At 43.4% G+C, this 16,046-nt stretch overlaps 1 protein-coding gene across 1 annotated transcript in view; it reads right to left on the bottom strand.

Annotated features, from left to right (window-relative positions):
• The window catches only part of UTRN (utrophin), a 501,770-nt gene that overhangs the window by 121,764 nt on the left and 363,960 nt on the right, over positions 1-16,046 (bottom strand). The gene's annotated exons all lie outside the window — the stretch shown is intronic.

Raw genomic sequence — 16,046 nt, forward strand, 5'->3', positions numbered from 1 at the left:
TAACTCAGCAGATTTTTCTTTAAATAAATCAACAAGAAAAGTCCATGTTAAAAAAATGAAAAACAAAACTTTATTCTTAAAGAACAACATGGCTAGGATAATTGCTAAGAAATTCATCCTCATTTCCATGCATTACAAAAAGCAAGAGCCTAGGACTGGCTATTGGTGTTTGTGGTACCTCTGGAATCTGCAAGAGTAATCTGCAAGGTGTGCCACCTCACTTTCCCAGTTCATGAACCTCTGCCCCAACCCACATTTTTTTTCTCTCTTTTACCTCTCTTTAATTCACATTAAAGTGAATCACGTTTTCTCAGTACCACACCTTAAATATTTCTGCAGCTCCGCAATAGCGATTTTAATGTTAATGCCCCACTTAAACAGTCATATAAATGGAGTACTGCAAAGTTAGAACTGCACAACAAAACAAAAACAAAACCAGGATTGCTAACCAAAATGACAGAGTTGAGATTTAGATGCACATTCCTCATTAATTTCAATGCTGTATGTCAAAATCCCTTAAGCAGCTTTGAAAATTGCACCCAGGATCCCCAGAAAAATCCCATTTATGTCAATGGAGAGATGTTACAACTGAGCAAACAAAGATGAAGGTAGGATAAATATGGCAAGGATGGGTGCCTTAGTCTTAAGGAGATAAAATGGATGATGACACTGATTATGTCTGGAAGTTTTTGTTTAAATCCCACTTAAGAGTCAAGACCTGAGCATGCATAGCATTATTTGACATTACTGTAACTTACAAACACACTGCCTAAAGTTTCACTCTGCCGGATCTCTTCCTTGTTTTAAACAATTGGTGGGAGCCTGATAAGACAGTAACCTTTTCCATAACTGGTGTTCTTCGAGATGTGTTGCTCATGTCTATTCCATAATAGGTGTGCGTGCTCGCCACATGCACCGGTGCCGGACGTTTTTCCCCTTAGCGACCCCTGGAATGGCACCTCCAAGGCGTGGTATATGGGGTGCTGCGTGCTCCCCCCACCCTCAGTTCCTTCTTGCCAGACAACTCCGACAGAGGGGAAGGAGGGCAGGATGTGCAAAACATCTCGAAGAACACCAGTTACGGAAAAGGTAACTATCTTTTCTTCTTCAAGTGATTGCTCATGTGTATTCTACAACAGGTGATTCCAAGCTATACCTGTTGGAGATGGGAAGGAGTTCACAAATTCTTGGGATGGAGAATGGCCCTACCAAATCATAGAATCTCAGGGTTGGAAGGGATCTCAGGAGGTCATCTAGTCCAACCCCCTGCTCAAAGTAGGACCAATCCCCAGACAGATTTTTGCCCCAAATCCCTAAACGGCCCCCTCAAGGATTGAGCTCACAAGCCTGGGTTTAGTGGGCCAATGCTCAAACCACTGAGCTATTCCCCCCGGCGTCCTCTCTGGTCTGAGAGAGGATCGCATAATGTGAGGTGAACGTGTGAACTGAAGACCATGTGGCAGCCCTACAAATGTCATGAATGGGGACATGGGCCAAAAAGGCAGCCGACGAAGCCTGCGCCCTAGTCGAGTGCGCCTTCACAATTGGTGGCGGAGGGATTCCTGCCATGTCATAACAGGTACAGATGCACGAGGGGATCCTGTTGGAGAGCCGTTGACTGGAGATCGGCCGACCTTTCATGCCCTTGGCTGAGGCAATGAACAGTTGCGAGGACTTTCTGAACAGCTTAGTCCATTCCAGGTAACAAGCCAGAACCTGTCTCACATCTAGTGTGTGCTCCTCACTGGACACATGGGGCTTTGGGCAGAGGACCGGCTGACCCATGTGATAGGCGGAGACCACCTTTGGGAGGAACGAAGGATGCGGGCAGAGCTGGACCTTATCTTTATGAAACACCATGTACGAGGGCTCGGAGGTCAGGGTCCTGAGTTCCGAGATCCGCCTAGCTGATGCGATCACAACCAGGAAGGCCACCTTCCACGAGAGGTGTTACCAGGGGCACAGGGCTAGCAGTTCAAACGGGGACCCTGTGAGATGGGCCAACACCAGGTTTAGGTCCCACTGCGGGACTGGGGGCCTAACATACGGGAAGAGATGATCCAACCCCTTAAGGACTCGGCTAGCCATAGCATGGGAGAATACCGTGTGGCCCTGCATCGGCAGATGAAAGGCCGATATGGCTGCCAGGTACACCTTGATTGATGAGGGCACCAGGCCCTGGGCTATAAGGTGAAGGAGGTAGTCCAGAATAAGCTGGATCGGGGTAGCCACCAGGGAACCGCCCCGCTCATCCGCCCATCTGAAAAATCTAGACCACTTTGCCAAGTAGGCTCGACGCATGGAGGGCCGCCTGCTTTCTAGGAGGACACGCTGAACCCCTTCCGAGCATGTCCTTTCCTCCCTACCTAACCCTTGAGCCATGCCATGAGGTGAAGTGACGCGGAGATCCCAGCGGCGACTTGCCTCTGGAGTGCGGGGCCAACATCGGCGGTGCTCCTGGTACCGGCATGGACATAACATCCCGGGCCGCCAGCAGGGCCTCCAGTGTGAAGGGCATCTGGACATCTGGGGAGGCCTGCTACGAATGGGCCTGGCTACTCCGCTGGACTTGAGTCAGAGGCCTAGAGGCCGGTGGGGATCGATGATGGCCCAACAGGTATACTCTGGTGCCACGGCTAAGAAGGCTTCTTCCTAGCCTTTTTGACGTGCCTCGTGGACAGGGAGCGGCGCTGACTAGTCCATTGTGCCGAAGGGTCACCATGCACTGACACTGCGGTGCCCAGTGCCGACTTGGAGCGGCGCGCTGTAGCCGGGGTCAGCGCCAACTCCCTCAGAATAGCCCTGAGCCTAATGTCCCTTTCTCTCTTGATCCGAGGCTTAAACGACTTGCAAATCTTGCAGTGATTGCTGAGATGTGTTTCCCCCAAACAGCGTAAACAGTCCGCGTGTGGATCACTCACTGGCATAGATCGCCTACAAGTGTCGCACAACTTAAAACCCAGGGCACGGGGCATGTCCCAGCCTGGGCGCTCTAGCTAAACTAAACTAATTCAACTAACTAACTACAGGTACCATACACTGAACGAACAAGCAGTTTTGGGAACGAGCTACAGCAAAGCTGGAGCAGAGCAGTTCCGAAGCACCTTCACTGGCAGAAAAAGGAACTGAGGGTGGGGGGAGCGTACAGCGCCCCTTATACCGCGCCATGGAGGCGCCACTCCCGGGGTTGCTAGGGGGAAAACTTCTGGCACCAGTGCACATGGCGAGCACATATACCTAGTGTGGAATACACATGAGAAATCACTCAAAGAAGAATGGTGGTCTACTAGCAGCATGATGTGCTGACATACAGGAGTTCCAGACTTGGGACTGAGCAATGGCTCTCATTTTCTAGAACAGGGACCGAGAGTCCACTCATCTTGTAAACAGAAGGGAAAGCTCCATTTCACACTCAAGCAAGACCTTTTGGCACTCAGAGTGGCTTCAATGAGCTCTGGAAACAGCTTCATCCAGCCTATTTCTTATGAGGGAATGTTGCTGTCACAGTGACTGAAACAAATATAGTAACTCCCAGAGGGCTCCTTTCATGCAATAGACACCCCCCCCCCCCTTACACAAACACAATTTCTGCAGACACAGAAATACTTGGAACAGCAGAAGAAACTTATGGTGCATAAACCAACACACACACACACACACTATACATACAATATGATGGGAGCTAATTTAGCTACAACAAGTCAGGAAAAAGATCTTGGAGTCATCCACGCAGTGTGCAGAGGCAGTCAAAAAAGCAAAGAGGATGTTAGGGAACATTAAAAAGGGGACAGAGAATAAGACTGAGACTATATTATTGCCCTTATATAAATCGATGGTACGCCCTCATCTCGAATACTGTGTACAGATGTGGTCTCCTCATCTCAAAAAAGATATACTGGCACTAGAAAAGGTTCAGAAAAGGGCAACTAAAATGATTAGGGGTTTGGAATGGGTCCCATGAGGAGAGATTAAAGAGGCTAGGACTCTTCAGCTTGGAAAAGAGGAGACTAAGGGGGGGGATATGATAGAGGTATATAAAATCATGAGTGATGTGGAGAAAATGGATAAGGAAAAGTTATTTACTTATTCCCATAATACAAGAACTAGGGGTCATCAAATGAAATTAATAGGCAGCAGGTTTAAAACAAATACAAGGAAGTTCTTCTTCATGCAGCGCACAGCCAACTTGTGGAACTCCTTACCTGAGGAGGTTGTGAAGGCTAGGACTATAACAGCCTTTAAAAGAGAACTGGATAAATTCATGGTGGTTAAGTCCATTAATGGCTATTAGCCAGGATGGGTAAGGAATGGTGTTCCTAGCCTCTGTTTGTCAGAGGGTGGAGATGGATGGCAGGAGAGAGATCACTTGATCATTGCCTGTTAGGTCCACTCCCTCTGGGGCACCTGGCCTTGGCCACTGTCGGTAGACAGGATACTGGGCTAGATGGACCTTTGGTCTGACCCGGTACGGCCGTTCTTATGTTGCATGCACATAAAAATAATCTAAATGGTATTACACTCATTTCTATGTACAGAAAAGCAGCAGCATTTTAGGAATATTTCATTTATGCAGTTTTAACCATTAAAAGTGAATGTTGTCTATAAATATAAGAATGACATTAATGAAAAAAGATGAAAGCAGCATTTTTATTGGAAGAGATCAAATGAGTCAAATAACCTTCCATCTAGTGGTGGGTAGCCATTAAAAATATCCTTATAACTGACTTGGCTTATCAATCAGCCAGCTGTAAAAAAGAAACAAAGGGAACAAGTTTTTCCTTCTTTGGAGGACATAATGTTATAGTCAAAAGTATATTATCGTGATGGCAAAAATATATGCTATTAATATGCTTCTAATGAAGGTGAATACTAATCAGTTTGTTAACCCCTGGTCTCTAACACTGCAACCTTGCTGGGGATAATTAACAAAAGGAACTTGTAAAAATATTCAGGTTTGTACTATTCATATTTTAGCTGAGAAAATCAGACATCCTTAACTACGGGTAAGTGTGGATGGAAGGACCTGGTTTAAATTAAAAAAAGAATTGCTATTAGCCCATTGTGTGAAGTTTGAAAAACTTATTTATTTATTGTGAGCCCCTGCCCTTCTTCTTTTGGTACACACAAGAATGGAAATACCATCAGAGTCTATTTGATGACAGCTGAAGGCAGAAGTACTTTACGTTTCATGAAAACCCGTTTTCCCATTTTTTTTTTTTTTAATAAAATGCCATGACAAAGCCTTGTTGGAAACTGCAAAGCAGCTTGCAAGAAATTTTATTGCTGACTATGTAAACCAAACAAGGAAGTGAGCAAAAAAAATTTAACAGAACATGTATAACAGCGGAGCCAAAGGCTAATATGTAGACTGGAAAGAAGGTGTAAATTTTTAACAGAAAGAGTGTGACAGACTGTACCCCTGTATTCATCCCTTGTACACTATTGTAATAATGTTTGTACAAAGTATCCCTTGTGAGGTATCATTTGAAAACTATAATTTTCTGACCATTATCATCTTGGTAAATTATGTGTGGTAACATTAAATGTAAAAGTTATAAGATTTCACTGTGTGGTGTTACTTAAACATTTTCCAATTCTAGGGAGTGGCCAAACCAGTTCCTCAGACAAAGGGCAAGCTGACGCCTCAGCCAGGTCTAAACAAGGTCAATGGGCCATTACCTACTAAAGTGCCATTCTTTGGCAGGAAAGGGGGTGTGGGCGAGAATTTGCATTTTAGCAAAGAAACAGCATGGGGTTCCTGTCCACGCAGACTTTTTGTCTCCTGAATCTCATCTGGAAATGCCTCTCAAAGGAGGAGGAGGACTGTAAAAAGGAGATGCCACAAGAGCCCCTCTTCCTCCTGTGTCTCTCTATCCATCTAATCACTGCAGCAGAGGGAGGGCACTGCCATTACACAGGTACTGGACGGATTGCTTGATTGCCTGTTCTATTCATTTCTCTGAAGCACCTAGCATTGGCCACTGTTGGCAAACAGGACACTATTAATGGGCTAAATAGACCATTGGTCTGACCCAGTATGGCCAATCTTATGGGTCCTGGCCTAAAAAGTTTGGCCAGTAATCCTGTTAAGAACTTGTGGTGAGAAAAACTTTGCATTGAATTTAACATAGTTTGTTAAGTTAGGCACTAGTTGTGTATTAAATTTATTTTTCTTGTAACTATTTCTGACTTTTATGCTTCATTACTTGTATTTACTTAAAATCTATTACTTTGTAGTTGTTAAACTTGTTTTATTGTTTTTATCTAAACCAGTGTGTTTGGGATAACAGGATTTGTGCAGATCATTTCTATTAATAAAACGATGGACTTTATATGAGCTGGGAAGTACAAGACATACATTTCTGAGGAAAAATTGGGGACTGGGAGTGTGCTGGAGTCACCCTGCAGTATAATTCAGGTTGGTAAAAGCCTGAGTGTGACTGGCAGGTTGCAAATCCACACAGACATAACTGGGAGTGACTTATATGCTGGAGGCTGTTTGTGAGCAGTCCAGGAATGGAGATAATACCAGCAAAGCACTTCAGACTAAAGGGCAGGGATGACAGCTACTCACTAGCCCAGATTGTACCCTGGGTATGTCACAGAGGCTAATTAACCATTAGACCAATTTACCAAGGGTGGTGGTGGATTCTCCATCACTGACCATTTTTAAAACAAGATTAGATGTTTTTCTAAAAGATATATTCCGGGAATTTTTGGTAAATTCCATGGACTGTACTATACAGGAGGTCAAACTAGATGATCACAGTAGTCCTTTCTGGTCTTTGAATCTATGACTGTCAATTTCAGAGCATGTTTGAGTTCTAGAACTGGGGGAAAAAAACTCTGGAAAATGAAAAACTGTTTTGGAGAAAGCCTGAGAAAAAGGTAGAAGGAAGTTTTGAGCACTCACGCTTACCAAATGTTTCAGGGAAATATTCCAAGCAATTCCCAGAATGCCACAAACTATTAAGGGAAACTTCCATCTGTGTACATTTTAGCCTGCAGAGCCATAACTGATCCAGATGCTGACCACACTTGGTGATACCAAGGATGTTTATGGAGTGGACTTCCAGGGACACTTGTGACAGAAAGCTGGGGCTGCATAGGTAGATATGACTAGTCAACAGGCTATGAGGAATAAATTGTATGTAGAGTCCCAGGCACTGGTAACCTAGGCATGAAGAAGACCCAATATTTGGGAATGGAGGAAAGCTGGAGATCATCCGAGAGATGCTTTGAAAGGAATTATGAATAGGGATGTTAAGAACAACTTGGAAACATATGAGAGGCAAATATTCAATGTTGTTCTGGGTTTGTTTGCTTTTTTGGTACAATTTTATTTGCTATAGTTAACATGAAAATCTCAGACTCTACCCTGCCACCTGATCACCACCACCACAGGATTCTGCAACACAGTTTACCTTGTACATTACACTCAGTTTTGAGATGACCTTTTAACCCAGCCTTTGCAACAGATTTCTGCAAAGGGGAGAGAGAGAACTCTCATTTAAAAGATTTTAGACAAAATTTAAAGTAATAAATTATATAGGAAGGACAATAACAGAGGATTTGACTACTTGGGGATAGCAATGGAGTTTTCATTTTAATTCATTTGGGAATTATTCATGTTAAGAGTTTAAAACCGCAATGAGCTTTTCTAAAATAATCTGAATTGACTAAAATCATCCAGTGTCAAAGTCAATTTACTGATTGTAAAGTCCTGGGACTATTTCAAATTAATTTCTTGTGTACCAAATATACTGATGCTGCGATAAAAAACAAAATGTAATAAATGCTTTCCATTTCCACTTGCAAATAGTTACTTTTCTGTACAGTATCTATTGCAGGTTTTATTTTGGAAATTCAATACTGTTAAAAACTAAATTGTTTATGATAAAAGAGAATGATCCTTTTTGGAGGATTTAAAAACTAAATAAGAGATAATCTGGCATCTCTGCATAAAATGGTGATCAGATACAGGGACTTAATTATCTTGGTCAGGTGGCTAGTGATACACTGGAACCCCGCTATAACACGCCCCATGATAACGCGAATTCGTTTATAACGTGGAGCGAGTCTGGCCCCGGCGGCTGCAGCAGGCACGGGGCGAGTCTGGCAGGCGCAGGGTGTTTGGGATCCATGCCCCAGCGGCTGCAGCAGGAACAACTCTCCCTGCAGCCCCAGCCTGCCCCTGGGGTTCTCATCTCTGTCCACAGCAGGGCTGGCTCCAGCCCGTGTCCTTCCCTCCACGGAACGATGTAGGGGGCGGCAGCGCGGAGGAGGGAAGTGCCCTGCTGGGAGCGGGCTGCAGAGTGGCGCAGTCGACGCGGCAGGCCGGCGGCGGTAGTCTTCGGGGGCCCTGCTCCCCTGGCCAGAGTACCAGCCGGAGCGCGGCCAGCCCTACGGCTCCGCTCTCCCGTCCGGAGCGCAGCCAGCCCCACGACCCCGGCGGGACCTCCGTCCGGAGCGCAGCCAGCCCCGCGACCCCGGCGGGACCTCCGGCCGGAGCGCGGCCAGCCCCGCGACCCCGGCGGGACCTCCGGCCGGAGCGCGGCCAGCCCCGCGACCCCGGCGGGACCTCCGGCCGGAGCGCGGCCAGCCCCGCGACCCCGGCGGGACCTCCGGCCGGAGCGCGGCCAGCCACACGGACCCCGTCCCCCAGCCGGCAATCCCAAGTGCCGCCCCAGGAATCGGGCCCTGCCGGCCTTGGCTGCAGGAGGGGCCGAGTGCGAGTGGCCAGTGCCCCAGCTGAAGGAAGCCCTGGCCGCCCCCTTTCTCTCTCTCCCCCCCCCACGCCCTCTCTAGCCAGGGCGCGGAAGCTGAACACAAGTACAGTGGAACCCCGCTATAACACGACCCCACACTTACTGCGATTGAATTTTTTGGACCCCAATGATCGTGTTATAGCGGGGTTCCACTGTAATTTAAACTACACAAGCCACCAGCTAGCTAGCTTCAACTCTGGAAGAATGGGAAATCTCTCTGAGAGCTGTTGGCTGATCGGTATTGACAGTAAGCTCAAGAAAGGCCTCATTCTCCAACCTGATTGGAAAGCAAGTATGACAGCACTTGATGACAGTATTGGGTACAGAAATCAGAAAAGTATTCTACACTGAAAGGGGGGGAAAAACACTCTAATAAGGTGACCCTGAGAAGATGGTGGCCATGGCAAGTGTTGGGGAAGAGAAGGAGGAAGATTCTTTTACTTGGTTTGTCCTGCTAGCTAACACCAAACAGAAGCACCTGTGACAGATGTTAGTCACATCCCTTACTGTGTGGAAGGCACCTAGAGTCCATGGTGACAGGTGTGGCATAATAATCAGAACTGAACAGAAATAAAAATAGAAACATTCTCTTGAAGCTGTTGAAAGGCATGTGAAAATTATTTGTTAGTTCACTATCATTGTGCAAACATGACTACTGCATTTTATTTGAAAAAATACTAATTGTATTAATGTGTAGAGATTGTTTTATTTAACTTTATAGATACCTTGGGGGTGCTTATCAACTTGCTTTAAAAAAAGACATTTACTATGGAAATAAAGCAAGATAATTAGTTTTAGGAGGGTAAAATCATTTAACTTCTATTCACTTAAGAGACAAATTCATCTTGCATAACTATGTTTGCCATTGTTGTTAACAAGAAACCTCTTATTTTTTAAAGCAGAGAACACATTTGCAGTGACTTTGGTTGAATAGTATAGAACTGTAGACCTGATTTCACAAAAGATGATTTAACAGTGACAATTTTCCTTGGGTTAGGAAATCTTTTCATCAGTCCATCATTAAACAAGCTGGCACAGAGATACACAACTCCTTTATACTTTGACAAAAACACCATAAACTAGCTGTTGCTTTTTTTTGTCTTCACTTAGTATGAAATCTTCTGATTGATCAGTCTCTTTTTTATGGTACTTATTACATTATCTCCACTTCAGCAGCTGCTCAGAAAGTAAGAAAAGCTCTATAATCAGACCATCTGGTTACCAGAGAGGAAAAATATTAACTGACCTTGGAATCAGGGAGAGAAAAAAAATCCACTGCTCTGGTTGCAACTGCTTCATTTCAATAAGTGTCTTTTGTCACAAAGTGACGAAAATAGCAAAAAAAATTCTCAATGTCTAGTGGAAGTAAACTGCAATGGGATGTGAACTTTTACAACTGAGGTTTAGAACACTAAGCAAACAGATTTCAAGGAGTGGACAATATATAAAAAGGAAAATATTATGTATGAACAGTGTGTTGCTTGTTTACAAATTGATTTTAGATAACTTAAGCTGTTCCTAGTTCCACCAGTTCTTGGTTTTTTAAGCACTTATTTTTGTTCATTCCTCAATCTATAGAAAAAGTGCTCATTTTAGGGCCTGACAGCAGCTAGTGGTCTCTCTGCCTAGCCATAGTTAAATTTATTTTCCCTTACCTTTACTATACTCTTTAAACAGCATAGAAGAACTGGAGCTGATTTAATGTTCATTCCTCCAATTATACAGAACATGTTCTCTCTTCCACAGTTCAGTGAGTCTTTGCAGCAGAAAGTGATGGGTGCAAATGACACTGTCATCATTATGAGCACTTTCAGAGCATTTAAACAGGCATAATGGGAGTACTGTCAAGCTCATAATCGGAAGAATCCAACAGTATTGTCATCACAAAATTGTGTCTTTAGCATCACTCCAATGAAAAGTATTCTTCGACCGTCTAATAACCCTGGCAGAAAACTTGCTTACAACGAAAAGTACTACAGGAACAAGAAGTTTAGATAATAAGAAGCAACTGGGTACCACAAAATGTAGCAATTAGGCAAATTCAAAGCAGCCATCCATGCAGGCATAACACGGCATGCCACTAGTTCCTCATAATTCATACACCTACTGTGCATATAGTTGGGGGGGGAGAAAGATAGTTGATCATTTTCATCTTAACCCTTTGGTTTTTCTCCGATTAACACTGAAGGTTCTTGAAATCAAAGAAAATTAAAAAATGATAAAGAATGAGGAAAATGGCTGCAGGATAAAAGACAAATTACTTTTAATCTGCAGATGAATGAATTACTAGGAGCAAAGAACACTGAATAGCTGAAGTGTGAGTTTGTATATAGTGGATATTTCTGGGAAGACCAGTATAAAGACATCAATAAAGGGAAAGAAGAGGGATGCTAGTATTACACGTGTCCCCTTAATATTAAATACAGTGTAGCTGAACCCGTGTCGGTCGCAGGGTATTTGAGAGAGAAAGTGGGTGAGGTAATATCTTTTATTAGACCAACTTCTGTTGGTGAGGGAGACAAGATTCCAAGACACACAGAACTTTTCTTCTTCAGCAGCCATTGCATTAACACACCAACAGGTAAATCAGAAAGATAACTGTACTACAACAGGAAAAAGAGCGTTTCTCTATTAGAGATTAAGCTGAAAACTCACACACAGCAAAACTATTTTTGAGCTTGTCAGAAAAGCATATTAACACTTATTCCTAAGCTTTTCTATTTTTAAAAGGGAAATTCAGAAAAAATAACTATTTATCCTTTTTATTATTTGCACTATAAAATTATTTAAAATTTAAAAATATATGGGCCAACCTAGTAAGTGATTAATTTCATGGGACAGTCCCTTGGCTCCCAAGCACAATGGAAGGAGTGTAGAGGCAGAGTGCTTCGCCCCTACAGAGCAGCAGCACTTCAGGTGCGCTGCAGCATTCCTTTGTGCACAGACTTTGACAGGTGTTCCACCTCTCCTGTAGGCCAAGAAGAGTCATGTGATGCAGAGGAGAGAGCATGTGAGAACACATACACATGTTACCAGCACAAGATACTCAACTTTTTTTTTTTTTTTAAACCAAAAATTGCTTCCATTTTGCAAGAGCGTTGTGACCTCAAATCAGGCCACAATATTTTTGCAAAATGGAAGTAAATTAATGGAAGTGTAGGGCCCAACTCTCTCATCAATGTTGAGCGGCTGAAAAGCCAACTTTAACTGGCTCCCTGATCACTCTCCACTGTGTAAGAGGAAACCTTGGGTGATAAAGAGCTGGGGTAGCATCTCTAAGCCACCCCTCACTTCCTGCAGTCCCTGATGAAGGAGACATTCCTCTAGAGAAAAGAGGCACGATAGAGGAACCCCTCTGCTATGGTGCTGATTCTGGGCAGCCTAGTATGTGGTTCTGCTTCCTGATGTACTGGGGGTGAACGGTGTGAGGGCCTAATGTTCCCCCACCAAACACCATCTATGATTTTAGTGGCGCAGAGGTCATGCCTGGCAGTTCCCGGAGGATGGTGGAGGAGACAGCTATCCATCCACTAAAGACACCTCACTGGTATGTTAAAAGGGGAATAAAATAAAAAGCTTATGATCACAAGCCTTCTCATCAATCACCCTGTTAATCGGCTGCATTATTAGAAGCAGCAGTGGGAGACCTAGTACAGACACAACTCTGGTGGCTTCTGGAGTCTTTACAAGCATCTGTCAATTAAACATGATCACTAAAAGTATATCTACACTGCACTTAAATGCCAGCAACTGGCCCGGGCCAGGTGACTTGGGCTAAGGGGCTCTTTAATTGTGGTGTAGACACCACATTCAGACTCGGGCTGGAGCCTGGGTTTTAGGGCCCTGTGAGGTGGGAGGGTCTCTGAGCTTGATCTGCAGCCTGAGCCCAACTGTCTACACCACAATCAAAGAGACACTTAGCCCGAGCCTCATGAGACCAAGTCAGTTGGCACGGCTGAGCCCTGGGTTTCTAATTGTAGTACAGATAGATCTTAAGGTTCCCGTTGGTGCTGTTGATGGCACCGGTAGGATTTTTGGGTAACATCTCTTAGTGTATCCATGGCACAGTGTACATATTGTAAGAGTCAATACTGCTCTGGGAACATTCTGGGGTTGTTCTGGTAAACAAATTGGTCTGTTTGCTGCGACATTACAACACTAAAAATAACTATTATGTCCTCAGGTTCAATCTCACTTCTCTTACTCCAGCTGCCCAAAATTCTGTTTTAAAATCTCCTCTTTGGCCATGTGCAGGATTCCAATGTCACCTCTGGAGAGGGAAAGAGGGTGTTTATGTCCCTGGCCACTTGTTGTGCTTGTTGATCTGTCACACACCTGTCCACTAGTGAGTTTGAAACCACTTCACCTAGGACACCAAAGAGCCAACATATAGTAAAAAATGTTGGGTTTTACCACCATGGACTGAACTTGAACTGGTGACCCATAAGTCTGGCTAAATATCCCTTCTCCATAGTTATAATGTTGTAATCTTAGTACGTCTCCACTCTTCCACAGAAACTTTCAGAAAAGACAAAGATGGATGAGATCAGAAATTGTAATATAGGGAGAGATTGAAGGGAGTGACTTTTCAGGCCTTCTAACAACCGGCTGGTTCAGTATCTTGGTAGGTGTATGGTTACTAGCTGGACTGGTACTTTGGCAGAAATAGGTGTTGCAGGCACCAGTTCAATTCCCACCCATCAGACAAAATGCCAAGCAAAGTTTTTAAAAACTTAAGTTCTTTATTGATTTTTCCTTGCTATGGATAAAAATATTACATCAGGGAATTTATCTCATTGCATTGGGCAGCAGGAAAAGAAAAAAAAGAGGTTCCCCTTCATTTATGTATGAAACATGAACACATGCCAGATGCTTGCTAGAATAACTAAAGAATACGCACGTAAATTACTGATATATAATATTGTTCTGACGCAACTATGATATATTTTTGCATGTATAATTTAAAGGTAGAACAGATGGTGAACATTAAATTAATTTGAAGTGATGTGTCCATTAAAATAACCTTTGCTACTAAGTAATTGCTCACTTTAAGTGGGGATTTGATCACTTTAACCAGCTTCTACACTAGCAAAGCACATTGATATGACTGAAGACTTCTGGGAATGTTCGCAATTTTGCTGTATCATCCTGATCTGCCAGGACTTTATTTTATAGTACACTTCATTTTAAGGACAGGAACGCTTACCATATCAAGGTGGTCATATGGCTGATCTGATCTGCAGTTAAGAACCCAAGGGAAACAAAATAATATTCTGTTTGTCTGTGTTTTTCATGGCCCGTAACTTCACTAATAATTCTTGGATCTGAGAAACTAATTGGAGCTATGTTCTTGATCTAAATGTCTGCAAGCAGTTAATTATACTCCTCTAAATTTTCTTACTGTACATCATGGACAAGTGACAACAAAGCTAAAAATATAAACATTTTCATAGGGCCCTTATCTTGTTGATTTATAAAATCTAGCAGCTAGCATGGTGGTTTATCAGTATACCGTATTTAGAAGCTAGACGTTAAAAAGCAAGAAAAGGGCTTGTTCTTTTGTGATGATGTGATCCCTAGGGAGATGAAGATGAAATCATAAGAAAAAACAGATGGGATAAGAAAGAACTCAAAAAGAAAATTTCCTGGATTATGGAGGTTCAGTGTTCAGAAGTGCCAGTTACTGCACAGTTGCAACATAAGGCCAACACGCTCAAAGGGAACAACATCAGAGCTAATGTCATAACCTAAGTTAATGTACTTGTTATCGTAGGGCATATAACAAGATCTTATTATATGTAATGCAGCAATGGAGTTAATATAAGGTATCTTGTAATGCATGAGCAGGTATTATACTCCCTCTTACAATGTATCACCCAACAATAAAACATTTTATAGTGTCTTTTCTTTGAGCAAACCCCACACTGATTAGAGTGGGCTCACCTCCAGATTTTGCACAATACCCTCAAACAACATATTCCTTCCCTTCCACAAAAAGTGCAAAGGAGCAAACAGGCCTTGCGCTTAGGTGGCTGTAAGGTTAACGGAATCAGGCTCTCATGAACTGAAAAGGGAAGTGACTTTCTCAGATGTGGACCCAGTGCAGAGAATTCCCCATTTCTGTTCTCCTTGCACTTAAGCCACAGGGTATTAGACCATGAGCCTTGGACAATTTCAACTATCGTAGTACTACAAAAGGATAGAGACAGTCACTGAAGTAACTAGGACCCAATCCGCTGAAGGCTGTATATGAAAAATCTTAAATTGGATCTGGAAACAAATAGAAGCCAGGAAAGAAGTTGGAGCACTGGTATTGAGGTGGTTCCTATAAAGAATACAGGCGAGTCTCATCTTACGCGGGGGTTCCGTTCCGCGGTTAGCGCGTAAAGCGAAAACCACGCATAGTCAGAATTACACTGAGTTGAATGGCGGGCAAAATCGCCTGCACTACAGGTACAGTATTAAAATTGTTATTTTTCTCATTTTTGTTTTTGTTTTTGCTGACCGCGTAAAGCAGAAATCGTGCATGTTAAATGCGCGTAAGATGCAACAGACCTGTACATCTTAAACCGACCCCCTGCATACTTTCAGCCAGCAAGTTTCAGAGTGGTTTTAAAGTACAGTCCCACATAAAGTGCACTGTCATAATCAAATCTTGTGCTGAAAAAGGTGTGGATACTGTGGCGAGGTCCACGTGTAAATGAGTGGACACAACCCTTTTGTTGGTGTCAGAAATAAGAAACAGTATTGACCACTGCCACTATACCTAATGCTCAGAACTAGTTCTGGAACCAACAGGCTGTGCACCTGAGTAACAATGAAACGGAAACTTTTCCAACTAGGTAGCTGGTATCTTCTCCACCAATTTCTCACCTCTACCAGCATAACCTCAGTCTTGTGCAGGTTCGGTCCTCATCTAAGCCACAAGCCTAGCAAGTTACTCATATTGTTATTTCACATGCATTTCCTCATCACCTTTCCATATGTTCCATACACCCTTACTATATTGCAGTCTGAGGTCTTGTTTACACAGGAACAGAGGAAAGTCAGTTTGGCTCTACTAAGGGTATGAATTCACACTGCATTAGTTAAACCTTATTAAATCCTTGTGTGGACATACTCATACAGAATGAAATTGCCATTAATTCAGTTTACCTTAATTTACTTCAAAAGTGTCTACATGGCTTTAATGGGGATTAACTAACATGCTTTAAATGCTCCTCTTTAGTTGATTCAGCTTAGCTGGCCTGAGTGTTCTATTGCAGACAAGCCCTAAGA

The sequence above is a fragment of the Trachemys scripta genome, chromosome 3, assembly GCF_013100865.1.
Source record: "Trachemys scripta elegans isolate TJP31775 chromosome 3, CAS_Tse_1.0, whole genome shotgun sequence".
NCBI classification, from domain to species: domain Eukaryota; kingdom Metazoa; phylum Chordata; order Testudines; family Emydidae; genus Trachemys; species Trachemys scripta.